Source organism: Stegodyphus dumicola, chromosome X1 (genome assembly GCF_044657685.1).
Source record: "Stegodyphus dumicola isolate Sdum_Otavi_A_Nest chromosome X1, ASM4465768v1".
In the NCBI taxonomy this organism is placed as follows: domain Eukaryota; kingdom Metazoa; phylum Arthropoda; class Arachnida; order Araneae; family Eresidae; genus Stegodyphus; species Stegodyphus dumicola.
The window spans coordinates 180065263-180089312 of record NC_140780.1 but is presented as its reverse complement, the minus strand read 5'-3'; the positions used below and the strand labels follow the sequence as shown (position 1 = coordinate 180089312).

At 31.1% G+C, this 24050-nt stretch overlaps 1 protein-coding gene across 5 annotated transcripts in view; it reads left to right on the top strand.

The window, feature by feature from the left end:
• The window catches only part of LOC118188601 (SEC14-like protein 2), a 171850-nt gene that overhangs the window by 9435 nt on the left and 138365 nt on the right, over positions 1-24050 (top strand). For 2 of the 5 annotated variants that reach the window (XM_035359086.2, XM_035359090.2), the window contains exon 2: positions 23609-23718. The exons of the other annotated variants lie outside the window; for them this stretch is intronic. The gene's annotated coding sequence lies outside the window, so the exon portion shown is untranslated. The remainder of the gene's footprint in view (positions 1-23608; positions 23719-24050) is intronic. 5 annotated transcript variants of the gene reach the window in all.

Below are 24050 nucleotides of genomic sequence, written 5' to 3'. Positions count from 1 at the left end.
TGTTAACATATGAACACGGAATATTTTTTCATATAAAAAATAATTAGCGATTAATTTAATGTAATTAATTTAAAATTTTACTTTATTTTGATGCCTTTTCAAGCGTTGCAGTAATATTTATGCAATAGAAGTATTCAAAGTTTATCTTATTTTTAGTTTGTTCATTTATTTAGTATTTGTTTTGTAGTATATAAGTGCATATTAAGTATATATTCTGTCTGTCTTCTTCTTACGTAATGCTGCTAAAGTTTGCATAAAAACCTTTCCTTGCTTCAACCCTCCCCGGTAGAGAATGCCACGTACTTTCCTGAAATTTAAGTTTATGTCATATATTTCAGAAGGAAAGTAAGTTTTTTATTCGCTGTGCAATATGTGCTGGAGCTGAAACACTGCAGTTTCAAGATTCTTAAGGAAAGTAGCTTTCAAAATTTAATAAAGCAAGCTTAATAATTGAAAATGAAATCGCTGCAAACTATCAGAATTTTTTTTCATGTCGCCGTAATACAGTCTCGGTTGATTATCCTGTCTAACAATCATAAAAAAATTAAACAAAAAACATTTTATCAAAAATCTAAAAGTCTAGCTCTAAATCTCATCCAGTTTCACGCAATGCGAAGGAAAAATTACGAAACGGTGCGTATACCGAAACTAAGAAAATATTTCTTTATCCCTCAATAATAAATGTATTTTGAAACATGATGTTTGATTATAATACGGATATAAAAACTTACGTATATAAAAACATTGTTATAAACTTTCTTATGTGTGCTCATGCACAAAAGACAGAAAAATTGTTTTATAAGGAATTCAAAAATACTATTTATCAAGATCTTACTTTATTTGTTTGTATGAAACTCACAGTGTAAAAATGTAGGTTCGCTTTATTTTTATCTTTTTTTAAAATTCGCCTTACTCTGTGGTGTTTTGGAGTTTTATTCAGGATAAGTTACAAACAAACAACAACAAAAACTGACACCCTTTTGCATGCTTTAATTAAAATGACCTCTGCAAGCGTTGCACATAATGAACTTTTTCTGAAAATTGTTTTATTTAGATGCATTACACGTACAGCTTAAGAAAACTTAAGGGGGCACTTTCTATATCAAATTTCCCCAAGCATCTGCTCATGTATGATAGAGCTGCATACATATTTGCGTGTTAAGAAAACATTTATTTTGTAAAATTATTCGTTTTGAGAAAAAGAAAAGGGGGAAAAAAACTTTAAAGCTACTATGTATTTGGTTTAAAGATTGCTTTAAAGGGGGGATCAAAAATTACCGTTAACCTTATTATAAAAATGAATAGTTGTTTCACGTGTTTACCTTAAATCTTGAAAATGACTTCCAGACATGCATCAACACGCTGGATCTTGTCCTGAACACTCATTTCAGCATACTACTGACCAAATTCTTTATGTATTCCTCACTGGTAGTCTTCAGGTCATCCAGTGTAAGGCAGTTAACTGAATACGCAATGATTTTCATTCTACCGGTATAAAATGTCGGCTGTGGAAAGGTCTGAGGATCTTGCAGGTCAAGTGAAACGGGTTATAACTTCGTCTCCGAAAACTACAAGCAAAAGCTCCTCCATCTGTTTGCAAATGATATAAAAATAAAAAGTATTTACTTTTAACATCTTTTTAAACTGTTTCTTAATTTCTCAGCTGTTTATCTGTTTTTGCTTTTACAGTTACATTCTTTTAACACATTTTAAATGTTTTATTTTCAGTACACATTCGACAGTTTTAATTCCGAATAATTCGAATAATTTTCTAGTCTTTTTGTGCTCTCATTAATGAGAGTCTACCGTATTTGAAACAGCTGTCCTTCATACGTTGAAAGTTGCAAATTTGTGATATGTTAACAGACAAACTAAAACCTTGAAAGTTTGAGGTTTAGAAACCGACAAAGTGGAATTGAGATGTAGTACAACATATTTTAAATATAAAAAATTGTGGAATAAATAAATATGTAGCCAAAGGACAACAAGCAAAGAAAAGAAAGACTGTGTTAAAGTTTAGTAGATAAAAAAAAATAACCTCTGCGTTCTTAAAAATAAAAAGGTTCAAATTTTTTTTGTAAGGAAAAGAGGAGTTCAGAAGCGTAAAACCTTTGGAGTGCCAGGATTCGAATTCAAGACATTCATATTAATGTGCTAACCGATATACTGCAAGAGACATGGAAGAAATTTCTTTAAATATTTACTATTAAAGGATTATTGTGAGAAAATCTCGACATGGGGAATAGTCAGCGCAATTAAGCAAAACGACGCCACTTCCTTCTTAAAGTGAATAATTAATTAATTAATATGACCTTTTTTTCGTTACGTTTACTTTTTACTAATCTGACAGCCAACCACTATCCTTTAAAAATTATCTGAATATATTTGTGCATAATAATTTGAAATCATGTAGTGAAAAGTCAACTCGATCTAATTAAGCATGTTTAAGAGGTCTTAAAGCTCATAGCTGTGGCACTTCACACCAGGTCTTCTTGCCAGATTCCGAAGAGTTTAGATGCCGATCAACGGCCTAGGGTTAAAAACGCCAAACACTGTTGTTTCGACCTGGATTTAATTGTTCCCTATGTGTAACGTGAATATGAGCCAATTTCCCTTAAAAATGTCTTCCCAAAGGTTTCCCTTCCCATAGGCAGGTAACCGTCGAATGCTTTATCATAATCTAAATTATCCTTATTATCAGGAGTTCATGTATATCATTCCAGGAGAATGGGTAATCCCACAAATTTTATTTCAGCGTCTAATGAGTTCGGAGCACGTCAGTCTCTGGCGATCTCAATCTAGAGCTCTTTCCACATGCATGAGATACTGTGATAAGTATTTTTAGGAATAATCTAAAAATTTCTTCTGTAAATTTATACTATAGAATATTTCAAGATTATATCAGATTTTTGGTAAAAATTCAAAACGTTCCTTTTTATGCAATATAAGTAATACTAAATTTTCTAATATATTTTTTACATTTGCACATCAGCATATTTATATATTAAGCTTTCTGTCTGTATAGGTGTGTGTATGTGTATTTAATAATGTACAGGTGTGTGTGTGTATGTATATCATTATATATAATTATTTGATTGTGTTATATGTTTTAAACAGGAGACCAACTTTAAGCATGTCTCTGAAATCAGAAATAAAGGTCCTGAATGTTTCTTATTGTCCCGTTCTCTTAGACGATCACCTTCACAGAAGAAAAACAATCGTTTAGGAACGCGAGTGGTTGTTTTCATGATGTTACACTTTAATTCTGGCCTTCTAATTTGAATTTAGAAATTGTTTTAGTTTCTTTAAGAACAAAAGTTTTTTTAAGAAATTTTTATTTGGCATGCGTTTTAAGTGAATACGTGGAATTTTACATGAATTATGTTATTTTAAGGCTTTTACTATGATCAGCTAATCTGATTAAAAGAAAACACCCTTGTTATTACTTTTATTTTATTCTCTCTAGTACAAGTATTTAACTCTTTATTTACCCTTAAATGTAAGAATAAATCATGATTTTTAATGACTCCAACTGCATTTCATTTGGAATATATACTTATTCATTTGAATTACAAATACTCATAAAGCCAAAACATCATTGTAAGAAATGTCTAAATTTATTCAAGCCGAATCTACATTAGGTCCACCAGCGGTCGAGCGGTAAAGTTGCTGACCGGGGTTCGATTCCAGATGAACGAGCTGACTACATGGGCATTTTTGAGGTTTTCTTTATGTGTAACATAGATACAAACCACTTTCCTTTAGAAAGTTTCCTTTAGAAAGACGAAGGCATTCCTCCCTTTAAGAAACTATCTCTTGAGTGCTTTGTCAGAGTCACATAAAGCAAACCAAACCGAAACTACATTAAGTGGATATTTAATATTTCGATCTATTTCTGAGGACTTTTATGTAATATTTGCTTATTTTTATACATTTTAACACAAGAGATTTGTGTAGTATTTTAAAAGACCTACAACTTAATGAAAAGATAATGTCTTTTCCTGTAGTTTCCATTTCTTTATATCCTTTTGCTGCAAAATGAATTTTGGGGCTTCTGTCTCACAGAAAAAAAAAAAAAAAAAAAAAGAAGAAGAAGAAAAAAGGAAGAAAAAATGCGATTTATCGCCTTACATCATCAAAGTAAAATAAAGCGGAAAATATGCTAGCAAGATCTTCCTCTTTCTATTTCTGTTGTACAGATAACCTTGTAAACATTGATCTTGACAATGGAATTAATAAGCATATAAAGGAAAGCAAGAACTTGCTCAGAAACGTTTTATTTTTCTTCCTGGAATGATAATAATCTCTATTCTTGATAGAAAACACGCGTCATCTTTTATTTATCTGAAGTAGTCATTTTATTTGCACAATTTTATCGATGTAAAATCAGTGTATTTGGCATGGGCTGAATGATGAATATTATACTAGCTTGTATTGTGTCTAGCAAAAAATAGTTTAGTGCACAAGAAGTTGCAGCCTGAATCTTTTAAAAATCGATATTTAAAAAAATATAGTGCAGATTGTAGATTACACGTAGAGTTATTTTGTATGACTAATATCTATATTGGTAGAATAATGTTACTACTATACATCTACTGCAGTGAACAGTCAAAAGACATATAATAAACAGGAAAATTCTTAAAGTACTTTATCTGTGAATCATCTGATTAATTCATATAAATTAAAAATTAAATATATAAAACTTTGACTTTATCTAAGAAAGATAACATTTTGAGTAATTTATGGCTTACTTTAGTAACGAATTATCAACGTTTTGGAGTGACTTTATTCATCCTCTTTAGGATATTTCTTTGTAAAAGATACATAAATCAGTCATCAATAGCAGTAATAGCTATCTTCTCAACTTAGTCAGCCAGTCTGAGAAGTGTGTTGACCCCGCACAATAAGCTTTATCTATCCCATAATGACTTTGTAAGCAGTTTTTCAGACAAAATAACATCGAGAGAAAATGTATGATTAAACACATAAGAACAAAGACTTCTAATCACAAATTCTTATTATTCTTGACTTGACAGAAGCTGTTTTAATCTACCTACTGAAATAAGTAAAATAAATTTTGATGACAAACTAGTAATTTGAAATTACAAATACTACGCATAAAGTTTTAGGCAAATATATAAAATTATTATGTATAAAATGCAGTACTTTTACAATAAATCAGGGTAGAAAATTCCTTTAATTCTTGAAGGTGCAGCATTAGTATTACCCCTTTATTGAAATAAAGCTTCAGTACCTTACTACACTATATAGACTGTGGGGAAAAAAAAAGAAAAAAGGGACAGGTCTATTATCTTCCGCTCTATTGGGCCGATTGACGAAATTCAAATTGCGTTTTCATGCCTCGAAAGCGCGATTTAAGATATATATATTAGATTTATATTTAGCATTGTTTAAATATAGGTATTTTGACACAAAATCGGACCTTTTCCGAAATGACGAGCCAAAATTTTTCCATATTTCGATTCTGCCACTCAAATTATGCCTAAATATTAAATTTTGTAAAATTTGGTGCAATATTTACGGAGCGATTTAAAAATTTATATTGGCGCATTTTTTTCAGTTCGCGCCAAGAATAATTCACTTGGCGAACTTCTTAATTTATGGCAACCTATTTTCCTTTCCTTTTTTTATTGTATAAAAGCGGAAAAAAGGTCACGTTAATTACTTTCAAATAGTTTTAACGAAGTGCGTAAACCACATTTTCGTTATTATCGCTTGTAACAAATGTGCCAAATTTCAAAACACGCCAATGTGTAAATTCACGTATATCTTAGGAAATTTTGAATAAAAAAACTCTAATTTTTTGCAAGTGTGCCTAGAAATACATATACTTTAAAATGACGTTAAAAATTTTATACAAAAAGTTTTTTCAAAAAATTTTATAAAATTATTTAAAAATAGAAATTTAAAAATTAAATCATAGAAAAGTGCGAATTATATTTCGATTAAGCCCAAATTTCGAATTCTGGAAGAAGGAATGAAAAAAGAGATATTAAGAAATATATATCAACTTCAGTTAACATTGAGGAGCTGAAACTTTGAGAGCTAATTTTTTAAAAACTACTTGTGCGATTTTTGCAAAACTTGGAAATTTAGCATAATTTGAGTCGTAAAACTGAAATATGGAAAAAGATTCGAATGTCAGTCATTTCAGAAAAAGGCCGATTTGGTGTCAAATACCTATATTAGAACAATGCTATATAAAACTCTAATACATATCCGAAGTCGCGCTTTCAAGACATGAAAACAACAAGCTGAATTTGTCAATCGGCCCAGTAGAACGGAAAATATAGAACTGTCCGTAGCTTCTCAATTTTGTCGTAATGACCCAAAAATTATTTCTCTCTCTTATTTTCACGAAGCAGTGAAGACAAAAGAGAATTCATGCGATTTTCTAATATTTTCAGCTCGACATTTTTCCCAGTAGTAAAATTTCGTTCTCTGTGTAACTCAAAACTTCTTATTTTATATAGTATTTAGATCAAATTTCGTTAAGCTTTACTTAATGCATATTCAAGACAGAGCTGTGAACAAATTCTCTTTAACTGAAACCACACTGTCGATAATTAATCTATGCTATATACATAATTCTATATTAGATATACTGTTATTCTGATAAATTAAAATAAAATCAGACATTTAAATTTAAAAATATTTAGGAAATTCTGTTCAACAGTATTATTATAAGTTTAGAACTATTTTTGTAAAATTGCAAATTTTAAATAAATTAAAATTATCATACACAAAACTTTTGCTGCGATAGTTTTAATTAGTTGGCTCTCAATGCATGATTTGAGTCATTAGAATATTTTTGGAAACAGGGGACATGAAAAATTAGCTATGCCCTCACTGGGACTCGAACCTGGACCTCTCACATATGCTTCGAGTATGCTGCCATTACAAGACGGAGGTATGCTGGAAGGAGGGAGAATGTACCTTATAGTTCGAAGGAATAGTAGAATAACAGAAAGCTTATAGAGGCATTAGATATTTTTTTTTTGGAAGCAGGAGTGATGAAAAATGAGCAACGCCTTTGTCGGGAATCGAACCACGAACCTCTGAAATACGCGCCCAGCAAGCAGACCACTACACCACGAAGGCACGCTAAGAAGGCGGGAGAAATACTTTATACACTCCCCCTTTTTAAACGACGCCTGGGGTTTTTAGGGAACCCAGTCGCCAAATCCTGGGTGTGGAGAATCATAATCCACCACCCTTTTAGTTCGGCTGCCACTGTAGAGACATTAGATTAATTGGAAGCAGGAGAGAGGGAAAATGAGCAACGCCCTCACCGGGAATCGAACCAAGGACCTCTGGAATACTCGTCCAGCATGCAAACCACTATACCATGAAGGCATACTAAGAAGGCGGGAGAAATACCATATAAGTTTTTGTTTTATCTCGAGCGCAAACGATGGTGTGTATTAAGAAAGCGAAAACAGTTTTAACTGCATTTCAGAATTCCTTAATTAAGGCACATTTTCTTTTCTTGGCATACATTTCACCAACAGTAATAAACCTAAATTTGGATTATCAAGAAAAATGAATAGCCTCTTCATCCTCTAATTTCATCAGTAGGTGATAAAATGAAAATGATCAGGAAATATTTCATGAAATTTCGATATGTTATAAATACTACAACTGAAAAAATAAATCCAGTCGATGATGGTCAGTTTTTGTGCATAGAAAATGTACATTTAGGGACTAGAGTGGAAGTACTTCTAATGCGTTTAGATAAGACTAAAGTTATAGAAAGAGATAAAAGACATTTTAAAAGGAAATATTTGCTTTTCTAAATATAGAATTCTGTAGCCAAGTTTCCTAACGAATGAATTTCAAAGATCTCGCATTAAAAAGTTTAATGATATTGAATCCAAAATAGTGCAAATCAGCCTTAACAGTACAATGCCATTTAATGCTATTGAAATGCTCTTAATGGTTTTGAAGAAACTAAGAAACTAAATTTGGAGAACTGGATAAAGAACGGTGAGACATGTAGACTGTAGAAATACTAAAATAAATTCAAGAATTAGTAATTTTTTATAATAAAGTTTTAAAAAGAAAATCTGCTGCAAGACAAAAGAAGTTTTCTAATTTAGCGACATTCGTTAAGGCTGTATTGTGCTCTCTCATTCACCAGAAAACCTCAAAGACTATTTTCAACTGTGGATAATAAAGTATAAATTCAACCACTACCTCTCTCCATGAATGGACTGCTTCTGCGAAAAGAAAAACTTAAAATTCATTAGCAGCAGATTGTACTACTTCTGAACAGTTAATAAATTTTCAAAATCTGCTAAAAATAATGAGCAAATGCATTTAATAATTTTCTTATAAATAGTAATCATCATGTATCTAAGTAAATAGTGCGTTAAATAACAGGAAATTTAATGTTGCGATATTTTTACACCAAAATGAAACTAAAACTATACTCTGTGTTAAGTGCTAAGATAATAGATGGGAATTCTGTTATAATCGTCAATACTTGCAGCTTATAATGAGGTTAGTTTTGATTCTTTTTCTTGTCTAGTATATTTTAATTTAATGGTTTTACACTGACTTTATTTAGGATTTATAATGTGCAGATAGTAATGTTGTAAAATGAAAAAAAAAAAAAAAAAAAAAAAAAAAAGAATCTAAATAGAGGGAAATGAAATCAAGTACTTTTTTTAAAAAAATTAGTACTTTTTTTGTACATAAGCTAGTATGAAATATTTTTGCTAGGTTGTCACTCTAGTTGCCACGTTTGTAACTACTTAATTTGGATGTGATAAGCTTTGTTACATACAGCATTAATTTGCTAATACATACTAATAATGCAGTCTTGATAATAAAAACTTAAGCACTTGTCTTATAGCATAATTATATCATGCACAGTATTCAAAATTATGATTTCTGATCATCATAAATATTATAATAACAGGAATATAATATAATGATATATTATATTCCTGTTAATATATTATGTTTCTGTCAGTATAATAACAGGAATATGATATAATGAATTTAAAATATTAACGACAATACGAACCAGTTTCCATTAGAAAATCCTCCACGAAAGTATCCCTCCCATAATACAGGTAACCTTTACCACAATCAAATAATCCAATCCCCTGGGCACCTTAGAGAATATTCGGATCTTTCCCATTATAAAGCAAACAGCTTTCTTTAAAAAAAAAATATATACATTCGCCAGCTTGATATTTCCAACAAAAAAATCATACTTTCGTCATACTTCTAGCTCATTTCAATTGTAGTAAAATTTTCCTAGCCATATCTATGGTTAGGAAATATGATTTTAGTTTGGTGCACTTCGATTATGGCAAAATACGCGATGGCTATCTGCCTCACGTGTGGAGGGAGGGATGCCTCCTTGGAGGAATTTTTTAAGGGGAACTAGTTCATATCTTCAGGGTGCTGCAGCGTTCATAGCGTAATTTGACTTGCGTAGCACAATGACGTATTGCATGAATGCTTGCCAGCTCGTGCCGCATTCGTGTACTAATGAACTGCCATTTCGAGTGTGACAGTGATATGGATCCTTGGAGTGCACAGCATCGTCCCTTTGCTGTTGAAAGTTATTTCAAGAATAACTACTGTGTTATTGCTGCCCAGCGTCTATTCCGGCAACATTTCAACTTGGGACGTTATGGGAAAGTTCCAGATGGACGGACTATTGCGACAGACATTTCCAGGTAGAGTAATTTCCTGTTTTGGGGACATTTCCTGGCCGCCTCGCTCACCTGATCTTTCATGTGCAGACTTTGGGGGCACCTGAAGCAAGAAATTTTTAAAACACGTTGTGCCACCATTCCTGAGTTGAAGGATCACATCCGAACTGCCGTCAGCAATGTCCCAGAGAATACGTTACGCCGAGTTATGGCAAGCTTCCAACGCCGCCTAGATGAATGTGTTGTGCAGAGGGGGCATCATATTCAAAAAGTAATACACGCAATGGACAATGACTTACGCATTAGTAAATGGCATGCCTTTAACTATTAATTGACATAAGAAGGTAACAAATAAATTACAGTTACTGCCTTATGGTGTGTTTTTAACATCCTACTATGAACGCTGCTGCACCCTATACTTTACACATAAGGAAAATCACGAAAACTCTCAGGCAGCTAGCCCACTCGCCTGGAAGCGAGCCCAGGTCGAACTGTCAGTGCTTAGCAATTTGCCACTCGGCCGCTGGTTGGCCCTTAACTTTCTGGAGTACATTTCTCAGATTAATTATTTCAATAAACAAAGAAAGACAGAATGACACACATTATAAAACTTTTCCTTGACAATACTTAATTTCAAAACAAGAACACTGTTATAAGAGGTAAGGATTAGGATTATTTAATTTATGATAAAGCACTCTATGGCTATCTGCCTAAGGGAAGGGGTGACTTCTCGGAGGTCCTTCTTAAGAGAAACTGGTTGGCATTCGTATTACACTTTATAAGAGTTTTTGAATAGGCAAAGCCCACAAGGGCGGCCTTCCTAAAGGTAAGTGTGCCTTTGAGAAGAACTTCTTACAGAAAACTGCCTCATATTCCTGTTATACATGGGAAAATATCCATGCCAACCCGTTCTCCTGTGTTCAAATCCGTAAATGTAACTAGTGATCATTTAAATTGGAAGTAAAAAGAAAATCCATTTTAATATATTAACAAGTGGTTCAAGGTTCTTAGGCTTATGTTTCATCTACGTCCGTTTTCAATGTGCGAGATCGATCTTCGTGTTAACCTTTATTCTCCAGCTATTTTATCGGCTAATTAAATTACCTTCTTTTGAGAGGTGCAAAATATGAGAGTTATGCAACGGATTTTAAATTGTTCATCTAAATTTAGTGAAACTTTCCTGAAATTTAATTGTATTGATTTGCAAAAAAAAAAGAAAAAGAAAAAAAAATATATTGTTTAAAAAATGACACAATATTTCGGATATGATTTTTGATTTTTTTCGGATATGAGTTTATTCAATGTTATTTTGAAAATGATGTATGCTTTTTCATTATCATGAAGTAAGTGATTTTCAACTAAATACTGCGTCGCGAGCAATTACGTCACATTTTCTTAACTTCTCCTGCCTTGCAAAACATCTCCCCTTTGCTGTCCTCCTTTGCTCTTGTAGTATTGTTTTTTAACCTGTGTATATGTTACGGTGAAACACCGAAATCTGGAGAATGTCGACTTTCACCGGTGAATGTCAACATTCTCATAGTCTTTTGGTGTATGTCCGAAATATTTTCCAAATACTCTTATTTCTGACTTACACCGGTCAATGTCGACGTTCACCATGTACTAATGGTGAATGTTGAACATATAACAATATTATATTTTCTTCTCCGTAATTCAGTCGCGAATAAACGCACTTGAGACTTGAAATAAGAACTTAAGAACATGAGAACCTAAAACACACAATACATTCAAAATGAGAAAGGAAAATAATAGAAGTTAAAAACTTACTTAATTATACAGTACGTTCTAAATGAGAAAATAAAATAACAGTAATAAAAAACTTACTAAATTATGTGATTCAAATCTTATTTATTGCAACAACTTAAACTATTATGGCACTTTATGACCTCTCTTTTCGACTTTCACCAGAGCATGTCTGTGATTGTCGACATACACCGGTGAGGGTCCGAATGTACAAGAATGTAGTACAATATTCGATCTTTCACCGACGTATTTGGTGAATGTTGATATTCTCCGGTGAAAGTCGACATTCTCCAATTTCGGTCTTTCACGGTAACATATATAAAAATTATTGGTCTAAAAATATCTTGTCTACAATAAAAATAAAAAAAAAAATAAAAATAAAAAAAAAAAATAAAAAATTGGTTTGTAGAAAAATAAATATTGTAAGTCTTCGAATTCAGTTTTGCAGTTTTGTCACCTTCGTCTTCATGCCTTTACTCTCAGCTATTATGACTGACTAAGCAGCGAGCATTAAAATATCACATGTATATACATTATGTCTATAATTTCAAGCTATATTTTTTTTAACTTTTCGGTATATTAGCGGTATAACGCGCACCCAATTTTTCACGAAGAAAGCTAAAAGATACGCGTGTAATACTCTTATCTTTTGAGGTTACATATACGAAGATTTGGCCTAGCCTTTCGAACAATGCTATACCGAATTGACAAGCGATAAGGGGAACAATATGTGTGGGGGTTAAATGCTTGAGGGAGTAAATATTCCTGCAAAGAGGGTGGAATTGTATTTAGTGCAGATGTTCAAAAGAATGCTATTGTAGAGTTTCGAGAAAAGGGGGATATATAATTTGGAGTAAGAATGCACTTCCAACCTGAATGAATTCGTGGAATTAGGAGTTAGATATTTTATCTTCCTGTAGTCATTTGAAGCCATGATTTTTTGAAGTGAAAATCGAAGTCTTCAGTAAATCGCATTTGCTTTAGCTGAAATACAGTTGATTTAGTGTTCCTTTTAGTAGTAAATATGGTTCCCGCGGAAAAAAAACACAATGCTGGTTTCAAATGTAAAGCCATTCATTTTGCGAAATAAAATGGAAATCGTGCTTCATCAAGGGTGTTTGATGCTGGTGAAAGATGGAACGGATGATAATGATTATTTATTTATGGATCAGAGTAACAATGATGCTGAAGATGAAACAGAATTCGATGATGTGGCTGAAGATATAACGGAAGACGAAGATGACGAACTTTTCATGTTATCCGATAATGAAAATGTTTAAGTTCATAAGGTATGTCATTTCTTTTGAATGACCAGCATTGAGGTACATATGGAAATCTAACTTTTTTTAATGCTCATTTCTTATTTTTAAATCTGTTATTTTTATTCCCGGCGTATAATGCTCACCCATAAATTTCGATCTTATTTTTTGAATTGAAAGTGTGCGTTATACGCCAGAATGTATGGTATATAATCATAAATACAATGTAAGTTAACTATATTTATATACTTACGAAAAATAGCTATTTCAAATATAGCACCCTTACAGAAGCATTTAATCACAGCTTTGTATCCTCAAAGTGAAGCATGTATAATGATTTAAGTTTTGAAATGGGAAGCATTAAAACTGTGCTTTTTGATATATGGTAAGCAATATTTGAAATAAAGTAGTAATGCATGTGCTCCAAAATTTATGGTACGAACTTTTCAAGCATATTTAAAATTTAATTTTCCTTTCTTTTAACCACGCAAAATCATCAATAATTTTTTTCAAACTCTATTTGATTACTTAATTTATATTCTATAGAGAGAATAGCCATGCTTGAATGATTTTCTTGACCAAGTGAAAATTTCATACAATTCTTTATTTCTTTAATTTTGCTAAAGCTTCTTTCACCAAAAGTAACTGCCAACAATTTTTAACGCTGATTCCAACTTTAGATACGATTGAATTATAATCGTGAATTATTTTTAAAGTAGTTAAGCTTGCGGTTGCTTAGTGTCCAGAGTTTTTGAAATAGTTTTTAAAACTAGATGTTTCTGACTGCATTTCTTTAGCATTCATATAATATGTATACTTAAGTTACAAGCAGCTGCCTTTAAATTACTTAAATCTAATGATATAGATTATTCACTACTTAGAAACTGAAAACTGTAGCATTTGACTTAGCGTTGGGATTTATGTTTGGCTACGAAAAGGATTTCCTTTGAAACCCGTGTATTTTATTAACCCTTTATTTAACTAATTATAACGTTTCATTTTCCTTTGTCGCAAATTTTGGATTTCTTTCCGTTATAGAAGAATACGCACCAAGCAATTTCCTTAAGAAATATATATTTGCCAACTTTTATATTTTCAATTAAAAAGCTTACTTTCATAATCAGGTTACTTAGACAACGATAAAATTATCCTAACCGTAAGAAATTTGTCTTTTAGATTAATCATCTTCATAAACAGAGAACTAAATAGAATACTATAAAAATACTGTAAAAAAGTCTTTTATTCACAATACTCAAGCTTTAAGAACAGGAATATAGTCACAGAAGATAACACGTGTAATTTAACCATGTTTAATAGCCAACATTGGCACATGCATCTTTCTGTAGAAAATTGTCAGGTGCAATAATTTAGAAGTCAAACAACAAAAATTAGCGTTATAATTGCAAATTTTCACAGGACCAGTTTCGATGGTTTGGTTTTTCGATGGTTTAGTCCTGCAAAAATTTGCAAATATAACGCCGATTTTTGTTGTTTGACTTCTAAATTAATATTTGTTCGGCATGTTATTTTTATCTAAATGTTAGGTGCATATTGTCTTATAATGGAAAATATCACATACTTTAATATGAGCTACGGTTTCATCATATAAAGTTTTCAATAATTATCTGCCACAGTTTAGTTATTAATGCCCTAGCATCCATGACAATTTTTAATTTAGATATGTGCATTGTAACATTAACGCAAATTGAACATGACTCTCATACTGAAACATTTTGGCTTTTCAAAAAATATCCAAACATGTTTTCATCATTGGTTGAAAGTCTCTTAGGTATAGTGAAACTTTATAGTTTCTTCATTTCCTTTTTTATCACCTTTAACGCAGTTACACCAATAATCCCTTTGAATATGTTAAGTAAAACTTACGACTTTCATTTTAAGCATTTAAACAGATATTTCTGATCTCGAAAATTCTTCTTAGCAACTACTAAGTAATAAGGTCTATGCTATCTATGCTGGTCTATGCTATCTATGCTGGACGCCTATTCTATGATCACTGGATCTGTCTACAACTTGAGTGAACAATATTGACTCAAAAAAACCGGTATAGACAACCCATCACAACTTATCGGAGAAAGCCATTCTGTGGTCCTCAGTTGGTGGGCGGGTGGGTCCATTTGACTTTACTGAAAGGGGACAAGGCTTCAAGGAGCTTTAGACCAACCGCAGTACAGACGAGTGACGAAATTTATAGCGCGCGCTGGCTGAAGTTCTAGGAATATTCTCATATTATTTCACTAACTCACACGCTGCATTTGTAGTTTGAAAAAAATGGCACAAAACAGTATTATGACCAACACGCAGCAGAATATGCTGCTATGTTATCCGTTTTTTAAGGATCCCGTTTTTTAAGAGGAAAGTTAATGCAGGAATTTAGGACTAAGAAATGTAGAGTGATATGGGATACCATGAAAGCAACGGTAAAAAGATAAGAGTAAATGAATTAAGCTTACTTCAAATCTTTTTAGAAATAAACAATTCTATTCATTTAAATTTATAATATGATTAACTTGCATTACAATCTAAATGCAAACTAAGTTCTTTTTTCTTTTTTTTTTTTTTTTTTTAAATATGCTTACATTAAGCTGTTTTCACGCATTTTATTTTACAGTTAATAGTAGAAAAATATTTCTTTAAGTAAGAAATTAGAAAGAAAATATTTCTTCCTTTTTTTTTATTTTCTTTTCTATGAAAATTATTTCTTTCAGGAAAAGGACTAAAATTCATTCGCTATTACAGTACGGCCGATTGCTGCTGCATTCAGCTATCACACACGCATCAAAATGCTTTATTTTAAATAATTTATTCTATAATTAACATGAAAGAAAATATTTTTTCAATATAAAATATATACCAAAATTATACTAATCTATCCTATATGTGTGATTAATTCGTATTGTAATTTTTGTCACACAATTACTAATACTTTTTTTTTTAATATTACATTGCTGTTATTTTAATTTCTTATATATATATAAACTGCTTATTTAAAATATTCTTCCTTTTCAAAAGATTTTATTCTGTGAAAATAATTAGAAGATAGTAATATTATTTTCACAATGCAAGTACCAAAGTAAAAATAATCAATGTACGACGTATATAGGAAATTGAGGAACAGGGTTTAAGATGAATCGTTCTTTGACAAAACGTTTCTTTGACTTTTCGCGATAATTTAAACTCGGATTTTCGTGCTTTTTTTTTTTTTTTTTTTTTTTTTTTTTTTTCTCAAAATAAATAATCCATTAATTTAATTTAGCGCGAAAAAATATTTTCTTTACCTTTACACAAAACGATATTCGCGTTAATAATATTGTAACTGAATGCACTTAGATAATTTCATATAAGAAAATCTTTTATATTAATTCAGATTATTTTATAAATTTATCAGTGTTTTTAAATATACTGAAGGTGATTTTTTTTCCAGATTCGCACTGTTTCTTTAAATATTTTTCTGCAGTTGAAGTCCTTGTCAAACCAGCGTTTCGACACATTAAATAGAAAACTAATAATAATCAATATCTCTTTTACAATATAAAAATGAGAACTCTGCTATGAACAGTATCTTTTTTTTAAGTTTGCAAAGAAACAATGATTTTTTAATACTAATGGATTACAAAAGTACTATTCCATGAACAAAAAAGAGGAAAAAAAAAACATTTTCGTCTCTAGCGCGCGAAACTTTGTATCGAAAATTCTAAAGGTATGTCTCAGTCGTATAGCATTGTTACTTTGTAGCATAATAAAATAATAATACAGTATAATGCTGCTAATAAGCCAACCAGTGGCCGAGCGGTAGAGTTGCTGAACGCAGGTAGTTTGGTCCGAGTTTCGTGGCTTTCCCCATATGTGATGTGTATACAAGCCAGTTTCCCTCAGAAAGTCCTCCCTTAGAAACCAATTTTAAAGCGTAATAAAATTACACACACACACACACACACAAAAAAAAAAAAAAAAAAAAAAAAAAAAAAAAAAAACTGAAAGCTTTCAGATTTTATATTACTCACAAAAGACCGGTTTTTTTAAATTTTTTGCATGTTACCTTTATTTATTAAATATCATGTTCTTCGCATTTAAATCATAAAATTCAATTCAATAGCAAAATTATATAATTTAAAAAGCGCATATCTTTAGAATTTCCGATACATAGTTTCGCGCGATAGAGATGAAAATGTTTTTTTCCTCTTTTTTTTTTCCGTACAATGTTGCCATTGCTCGCTTTGAAATCATCCAGTTTCTTTATCAAACACTCATAAACGCTTTACAAAATATGAAATAGATAATAAAACAAATTCCCAGTTCCAAATTTTGGCCTTCAAGATGCCTATATTAGGATGGAGGATTACGTTTTTCAAAATTTCGTGGCTCTAGGTACCGTTGTTTTATCACAGTGCGAGAAACATTCATACATTTATGCAGATTTCTCATTATTTAATATCTTTAAATATAATACAGTGCGATGATATTTAGTGGCAACGATTTGAAAAGTGAAACGCTACAAAAGGCAAAACGAAGTTAATAGCCCTTCTGGGCTAAAACTTATTTTTAAAAGTATCGCACTAGTAGTAGTACTGCTACTGAAAAAATATTATAAAGCTGTTTTATAATATTTTTTTAAATTTTTATTTTATAGTAGTGTGAATTTCGCGTAATAATGAACGACATTCCTTTTTGTGTACAGTATTGTTCGTAAGGTATTCAACTGTTAGATTTTAAAATAAACGTAATTCTTGCTGTACATAAATGGAGTAGAAGCTTATCGGATGTCTATATGTGCTTAATAAACTTATTATCTTCTACATTTTTAAAGCATATAATTACAATTTATATCTATAATTTCAGGAATAGTATAAATAACCTTTCTTTCAGTAGAAACTGCGTTCTTGTTTTCTGAATGTGGCTCCAAATACTCTATCAGTTCATCGCAAATTAAAATAACTATAAATTTTGGCAATCTGAAATACGCAATGAAAACATCTTCTGGCAGAGCAAAAGCATCAACATATTTTCTATAAATTCGTCACCAATTCAGAGATCTACGACCGTATTCTTCGTTTAAATATGAAAAAAATCAGCGGCGAAAACATATACAAAGCCACTGTCTACATAGTACGTCAACTGCACAACCCTGATTGACGACGCGGCAACACTTTTTTGCGCGCTTTCTACAACTTCCGTACTCAGAGAATATAGGATGTCGGGCAGACCTGTTTTTCACTAGCAGCGACATCTGGCGGCCCACAACTTGCTGTCGACTCTCGTAGCGTAGAATAACCGTCCTGGTCTTTACGTTAAAGTTCGTATTCAGAAGTGGCCGAGGGTTAATATAGGCAGCTTGTTCGGATAGTTCATGCTGATCGAATTGGCTGCATATAATCTTCTTGTAGCTTGAGTATGAGATAATTCTATCAGAACAACCTCCACGAAAGCATCCCTTCTAATGCATATAGTGTCGCGAGACACTTAGAATCGATTAATCAATGAAACCAACCTTTAATATTCACAGATCGTTTATGAGTTAAACGACGTTTTCCCTGGAGGAAAGTTTATTTGAGCTTGAACAAAAATATAATTATATATTTGTAAATCAGCTAATTCTAATTTAAATATGTCAATAGATCGGCTATCAGATAACCCTTTTTTTAACTATCTAGACAACATAAGCATAATTTTAATATTAACGGGATTTAATGGTGTTTCATATTTTATCTTTACTTTTACTTCACCTCATCAATTAGCTCAGAGATTTCAATGCATTAAATTTCACTAATATGACAGGGGTTTCCTCTAATTTTATTCACAGCATTGAACATGTTTTCTGCTCCTGATCTAACTAATTTTTATATTTTTATTTTATATAATATATATATATATATATATATATATATCGATAACCTTGGAATCAACCAAACTAATCTTTTTAAAAGATATTCTTCTACATCAAAAACAATTAATTATATTATATTTAGCCAGAAACGTTTATCTTAAATCTTTATAAAAATAGTTAAAATTTCAAACCTTCTTTTTATTCCTTTAAAACTAAAAAAAAAGTATTCTACTATTTCACTATAAACAACACAATAATTCAAAAAAATTACGTCTACCTATCTATCTATGTATTTATATTATATATAATAAAAATTATATATTTACACGCCAATCAACAAAGAATGAGACAAACTAATGGGCTAATTTGTTTAATCCTTTAACATTAGTATTTAACATTATGGGTCAGAATGACTAAAGAAATGACTAAAAAAATAATAACTTCAGAAATAACTAAAAAGGAAAATATCTGTACCGTTTCCGCGCAAACTGAATATAAAACAAGACCAGAAACCTGGATCCACGAGCCTCGTTCGTTGGAAAATTTTATTTTAAAAAAAAGGGTGGAACAATGCTAATAAAGTGGTGGGATTCATTTTTCAGTCACACTTGTTTATTTTTTAATGCTTTTCTAAAAAGCTTTCATACATTATGCTTAGTTAGTGCGCTTTAAAAAACTTGTTATGACGAAATAGGAGCACAAAATGCTAATTCAAATTTGTGAGAGACAACAGAAAACTACACTACTCGGCGATATGTTTTTTTCTGTGGAAGTTTGGTCTACACAAGCGAGTCTCAACCGGTGGTACGCGTACCACCAGTGGTACTCAAGAGAAAATACATGGTACGTAAAGAAACAAAGTATTTTTAGATATTAAATTAAAAATTTAAATACTCTAACATCCTGTTTAAAATTTTTCTTTAGCACTCCTAGAATTTATGCTTTGTTTAAGGTCAATAGACTTCAGCAAAATAATCCGTTTTTATTTCACAAATATTCTTTTAGCCATAGACATAACAAAATTTGTCATAAATGATGGTTTTAAAAGGAGTAATAGAAATGGATGTTGTATTTAATAGGAGAAAAGTTAGTTCCTATAAAAAGATAATAGTATCTCATTAATTCTTTTAGAGTTGATCCATTTATTAGCATGTCTACACTTTATGTCGCTACCATATCCGGGCTCATATTGCTGTATTTTCAATTAGAATAATTTTTTTTACCTCGAGTATTTTGTCTTCTTCTTGGTTTGTATTCCTAAGTTTTCTACGCGATTTGAGAATATCGTAGTTTGTTTTTCAAGAATTCGTAATATGTTGCGTATTTAAATATTTGTGTAAAAATAATAAAACAAACCTAGATTTTTAAAATAGAAACATGGCTGGGATTGACTAAGAGGAAAATTGATAAATCGAAGGTAATGGATCCAGAACAATCTCCTAGCACTAAGAATATTGAAAAGAGAAAAAAAACATGTTTATATAAAATATAATGAAAGTTATTTATCATTTGGATTTACTTGGAATAGAAATGAAATGAATCCTCAACCTCAGTGTTTTGTTTGCGGTGAACTATTATCCAATGAAAGTATGAAACATCGTTTATTAAAAAACCATCTTAAATCTAATCATGCAAATTTAAATGATAAATCTGAAGAATATTTTAAAAGGCAATTATCGGAGTTGAAAAATAGTAAACAAGTAATGAAAGGTTTTGTTACTTCAAGTGAAAAAGCTTTGAAACCTAGTAACCTAAGAATTGCCAAGACAGGGCAGGCTCACACTATTGGATAAAACATTATATTACCAGTACCTAATACTATCGTTTCACAATATTCAATGAAAAATAGACTAATGAACATAATAACATTCCGTTATCAAATGATACACTAAGTCGAGCGAGTATTCGCATTGCAATTAGATGAAAGTACAGATATAACGAACTTTGTTGAAATATTAGTTTACATGCGTTTTGAAGAAGATAAAAGAATTTTTTAAAAAATTTTAATAAAAGAAAGAAAGAGTATTTATTTTGCGAATTTCTTCATGATAGAGCAATTGCAAACGAAATTTTTAAAATAATTGACAATTTTATGTCTGAGAATGATATTCCTTGGAATAAGTGCCTTACGCAGCGACGGAGCTCGGGCTTTGAGTCGCACCTGAAACTAAATTTACTTACTGCTCTATTCATCGTGAAGCTTTAGTAGCAAAAAACAATCCTCGAAAACCTGAAAAATCATTTTGAATCAAATTGTGAAAATTGTTAATTTTATTAAAAGCCGAGCTTTAAATTCAAGAATATTTATGATTTCATGCTAAGAGATGGGCAATGAACACAAAACGCTTTTGTTACATTCCGGAAGTAAGGTGGTTATCCAGACACTAAGTTTTAAATCGTCTTAAATATCGATATATAAATATCGATGAGAAATTCAAATTTTCCTCTGCAATTCAAAATTTAAATTTCAAAAATATTTATACAGTTAATTATGGTTGGCGCATTTCGCATATTTAACTGATATTTTTGGAAAGTTAAATTAATTGAATTTAGTATTACAGGGACAAAGTGTTAATTTGTCTACCATTGAATACAAAGTAAATGCAATGATGGAAAAAAAAAAAAAAACCTCGAGCTCAATAAATAAACTCGAACGAATAATCAGGGAACTGGATAATAATATTTTTAACCTTTTTACCACTTTTAGAAAGTTTTTCTAACCGAAAATAATTTGAAAATAAAACAATTAGCATCCGATATTAAAAATCGTTGTTTTTCATTGATAAATAATTTGAACGTGTATTTTCCCATGGATTATGAAAAAGCAAATTGGATTAGAAATCTACTATGTTTAAATGTTCCTGAAGAACTGATAAAGAAATTCCTTTAATCGAACTCTAACTGAAGATTTCGAAAAAAAAAAAAAAAAACACTTTTTTTTTTTTTTTTTTCTTTACTGAGCCAAAAAAAAGAATGTAAAAGCATTTAAAAAAAAAACCTATTGAACTTTTATTGCCTTTTTGCACAACCTATTTATGTGAACAAGGATTTTCTTCCATGTTATATTTGAAAAATAAATCCTAATTTACAGTTAAAACTAAGTGAAATAAGACCAGACATAAAGAAATTGATCTCTCTTAACCAGGCCCAAATTTCACGCTAAATTTTAGAATTAAAGTATTATAACTTTAATAATTGAAATCGTAACCAATTTTTAATGTAATATTTTTTTACTTGTGTATATTTAATACAAATAGCCAATAGGTTGTGCAAATGACAAAATATATATTTTTAAAATAGTTCTATTGAGAAACTGAAAAATAATCACTGGAAAATATAGTGGTGGTACTAAAGTTTTTCAGTTTTTCTGCAGATGGTACGCATTAGACAAATGGTTAGGAACCGCTGGTCAATGCAAATTATTACACAAAGTATAAATTAGCTTCATAAAAGGGGCTACAGTCAGTAATAAATTTTAATGTTAGATAATAATATGTCACCAGTGGGAAAACTGATTTCTCTTGAGAATAAATAAACCCTATTTATTTTACTCCCCCCCCCCGGATTGCTTGTAACACAAACTGTTTTGATATTATTTGATGTATTCGGAAATTAAAAATTAAAAATCAAAAGTTCTTTTTTTAAATAATTTTCTGAATTTTTATAAGCTAATTTGATTACCTTTCTAATTTGTTCACCTGAGGCAAGTGCCTCACCCTTGTCCTGGCTCTGCATATAGGTAACAAATTTTTATTTCCTTTCCTTTTTGATTTTTGTAAATTTTATAAAACTTTTATAATTATCGAATTTCATAATTAATGATGCCCTTAGTTTGAATAACCGCTTATTTTTATTTTGGCACCTTTTCTGAACTTCTAATTTCCCCTCGCCTGTCCTCACCAGGATGCAATTAAGTGAAAAGAGTATTTAAACAGACGAAGCGAAAAGGTTAGACAGAGCGCGATTTCGCTAGTCGCGCTCTGTCTTTCGCCCATTACTATTTTGTCCTCCAGCTGTTAACTTAGTAGTGGCTACGCATTCTAACCGTTTAGTTAGTCTATCGCCGGTGTAGGTTGCTGAGTCAGCCTGTTAGGTTAAATTAAATTGTAAAGTATAACACTACTTCTTATATTTCGAATTTATTGTTAAATTTACCTTAAGTTCTCACGGCAAGTAGTCGGTGTTTTTGTAAGTACGAAGTCCGTGCCTTTTTGTTAAAGACTTGCGCTAAGTAAAAAAAAAAAGGGGGGGCTTTTTACACCCTTCATCTGTTATTGTTATTTTTAATACGTGTGTGAGAAGTCGCCTGGCTAGACTTGGAGATCTAGACACTTTGTATGATAGCATAGAAGATAAAGTCTTACAACCTAAGGACCTTTAAAGATTTGCGACATCAAAATCAGCATTTAATTTTAACAAGATATTGCGTGCATCTCTAAACGTCTAAAATTCGTAATGCAACAGAAACCGATTAAATCGACTCCAGAATAAGTCGATATTCGGAATAACTTGATATTTAATATGTCATCTAATGCAATGTGCTAGAGAGAAATCCTGATAACTGGATATTGCGAAACAGATACCTGTTCAAATTATATGAATTTGACTTCTTTCTAGCAAAATGTTCTTTGTCCAACCTCAACGTATGCCATTAAGAGGCAATGGCTGACATTAATTTATAAAATGGAAGTTCAGAATATGAACTATATGTAGCAACCGATAATGATCTCGCAATATGCAGAGATAATAAGTTTGAATGAAATTTTTAATATAACACACTATTCTGAATGTTCAGGCATCCCTGGAAAAAAAAAAAAAAAAAAAAAAAAAAAAAAAAAAAAACATCCGTTTTACTAACAAGGAAAGCTCTCAGGTTTTCTGATGACATTCGCCACTGAGAAGAAAAGAAACGTATATTAGGTAGCTAATGCCATTAGTGATTCCATTTTGCGTTACGCATTAAATTATTTATGCTTCTTAAAATTCTATATTTTTTCGTGAATTCTGATGATATGAATAAAAATGTCAATAACAACCTATTTAATTTTTAGATTTCAGGGCAATAAATAATATGATGTACTGATATTTACATTATGGTAATACCCTGCAGTTATAAAGCTCCAACAGCTTCACTGCCTGTCTTACAGTGACTTACAGTAAAGTAAGTACTGAAAGTTTACAATCGAATAAAATGTATATCTTAAAACATAGATTTTACTTTTAGTGCCGTATACATTAAACGATTGATTTGAAAGCTGCGGCGAACAATGTAGCGAAAAACATAACTCTTGTATAGGCCCTTAGATTTTAAGCATATCTCGCGTAAAGGTGATATATTACCTAGGGGAAAGGATTTCAAAATTCAATATCAAATCCTTGCGTTTTTCTTACACTAAATACGAGGATTTGGGATGTTACACAACTTTGAAGATGCCAAGGAGGGTTTAAAAATATGGACACTGGGTTTTTGTTCAACAGAATTGTTCACTACTA